Here is a 2,714-nt window from a genome sequence, read left to right on the forward strand (position 1 = left end):
TCGGAGGAGCTGCGACTGAAAACCCCAACATGCACATAAGGAATTTTGTCGAGATCTGCAGTACTTTCAAATATAATGGTGTGACTAATGAGGCTATCAAGCTGAGGCTTTTCCCATTCTCATTGAGGGATAAAGCGAAGGATTGGTTACATTCTGAACCAGCTGGGTCCATCACTACTTGGAAAGATCTTGCACAAAAGTTTCTGGTGAAGTTTTATCCAATGGCAAAGACTGCTGCTATGAGGAGTGCTCTTACTCAGTTTGCGCAGCAACCTACAGAATTTATGTGCGAAGCTTGGGAGCGCTACAAGGAAATGTTGAGAAAGTGTCTACATCATGGAATGCCCGATTGGATGGTGATCACTGGTTTCTATAATGGTTTAGGGGCCCAATCTCGGCCCATGCTCGATGCAGCAGCTGGAGGCGCCTTGTGGGCCAAAAGCTATACTGAGGCTTATAATTTTATTGAGACTATGGCTACAAATGAGCATCAGAACCCAACTCAAAGGATGATGTCGGGGAAGGTAGCAGGTATTCTGGAAGTCGATGCAGCCACCGCTATTGCAGCGCAGCTCCAAGCGCTGTCTATGAAGGTCGATTCTCTAGCTACCTATGGAGTTAATCAAATAGCTATGGTCTGTGAGCTTTGTGTAGGTTCTCATGCTACGGATCAATGTTCTCTTGTTAACGAATCTGTTCAGTATGTGAACAATTATCAGCGACAACAGCAGCCTGTGCCAGCTACTTATCATCCTAACAACAGAAATCATCCAAATTTCAGCTGGAGTAATAATCAGAATGCTATTCAGCCACCATATCAGCAAGGTGTGAGTAAACAGTTCAATCCACCCGGATTCCAGCAACCACAGCAGTATGCTCAAAGGCAATCATATCCTCAACAGGGAGGTGCAGCTGCCCCCACTAGTGCTGATTTTGAGGAACTTAAACTGTTGTGCAAGAGTCAGGCGGTGTCAATCAAGACCTTGGAGAATCAAATCGGTCAAATAGCCAATGCGGTGCTCAATCGTTAACCTGGCACACTTCCCAGTGACACAGAAGTACCAGGCAGGAAGGAAGCTAAAGAGCAAGTCAAGGCTATTACCTTAGGGTCTGGGAAGGTTGATGATGCTTAAAAGGCAAAAGAAGGAGAATCTGAAGTTGGAGATGAAGAAGCTAAGCAAAAGGGGAAAGCGGCGGAACCAAGGAAGACTACTGTTGAACACACTCGGCCTGATGGTAATACAGGGGAGAAACAGCTCTATCCTCCTCCACCTTTCCCTAAGAGATTGCAACAACAAAAGCTGGATAAGCAGTTCGGTAAGTTTCTGGAGGTGTTCAAGAAACTTCACATCAATATACCTTTCGCTGAGGCTCTGGAGCAAATGCCTAGTTATGCGAAGTTTATGAAGAGTATTCTTTCAAGGAAGGTGAAACTAGATGACCTTGAGATCGTTGCTCTAATGGAAGAATGCAGTGATGTGTTGCAACAAAAGTTACCTCCAAAACTTAAAGATCCAGGTAGCTTCACCATTCCTTGCATCATTGGCAAGTTGTCTTTCGACAAGTGCCTTTGTGATTTGGGAGCAAGCATCAATCTGATGCCGTTGTCGATCTTTAAAAAGTTGGATTTTCCGGATCCAAAACCCACCTACATGTCTCTAGAATTGGCTGATCGTTCTATTACATACCCACGAGGCATAGTGGAGGATGTGCTAGTAAAGGTGGATAAGCTCTTCTTTCCTGCAGACTTTGTTATTCTGGATTTTGAGGAAGATAAGAAGATTCCCATAATCTTGGGGAGACCATTCTTGGCTACAGGCCGTACCTTGATAGATGTGCAGAAAGGTGAACTTACTATGAGGGTGCAGGATCATGATGTGACATTCAATGTATTCAAAGCGATAAAATTCCCTACAGAAGACGAGGAGTGCTTAAAGGTGGATTTGATTGATTCTGCGGTTACTTCAGAACTGGATCATATGCTAATGTCTGATGCATTAGAGAAAGCCTTAGTGGGGGACTTTGACAGTGATGATAAGGATGGCAATGAGCGATTACAATATCTTAATGCTTCTCCCTGGAGGCGAAAGATGGACATGCTGTTTGAATCTCTGGGTACTTCTGACCTCAAGAATGCTGAAGGAAAGCTCAAACCATCAATTGAGGAAGCACCTATCTTGGAGCTTAAGCCATTGCCTGAACACTTGAGGTGTGCTTTTTTAGGTGATGCATCTACATTACCTGTTATTATTGCATCTGACCTTTCAGGTAGTGAGGAGGACAAACTCTTAAGGATTTTGAGAGAATTCAAATCGGCTATTGGATGGACCATAGCAGACATCAAGGGGATCAGCCCTTTATATTGCATGCATAAGATTCTGCTAGAGGAGGGTAGTAAGCCAACTGTTGAGCAACAGCGCAGACTTAATCCTATCATGAAAGAGGTGGTGAAAAAAGAAATTCTGAAGTGGCTAGATGCAGGAATCATTTATCCTATTTCTGACAGTTCTTGGGTGAGCCTCGTGCAATGTGTGCCTAAGAAAGGGGGTATTACTGTGGTAGCAAATGAGAAGAACGAGCTCATCCCCACTCGAACAGTCACAGGATGGAGAGTATGCATGGACTGCCGAAAGTTGAACAAGGCCACGAGGAAGGATCACTTCCCTCTTTCGTTTATTGATCAGATGCATGACAGGTTGGCTGGTCATGAGTAT

At 44.3% G+C, this 2,714-nt stretch overlaps 1 non-coding gene across 1 annotated transcript; it reads right to left on the reverse strand.

Moving 5' to 3' along the window:
* Positions 1–236: 236 nt before the first annotated feature.
* On the reverse strand, positions 237–343 carry LOC141709695 (small nucleolar RNA R71). Its single transcript, XR_012570260.1, has one exon. It is a non-coding gene; the product is annotated as a small nucleolar RNA R71 (small nucleolar RNA).
* Positions 344–2,714: the final 2,371 nt, after the last annotated feature.

Source organism: Apium graveolens, chromosome 2 (assembly GCF_009905375.1).
Source record: "Apium graveolens cultivar Ventura chromosome 2, ASM990537v1, whole genome shotgun sequence".
Taxonomy (NCBI): Eukaryota; Viridiplantae; Streptophyta; class Magnoliopsida; order Apiales; family Apiaceae; genus Apium; species Apium graveolens.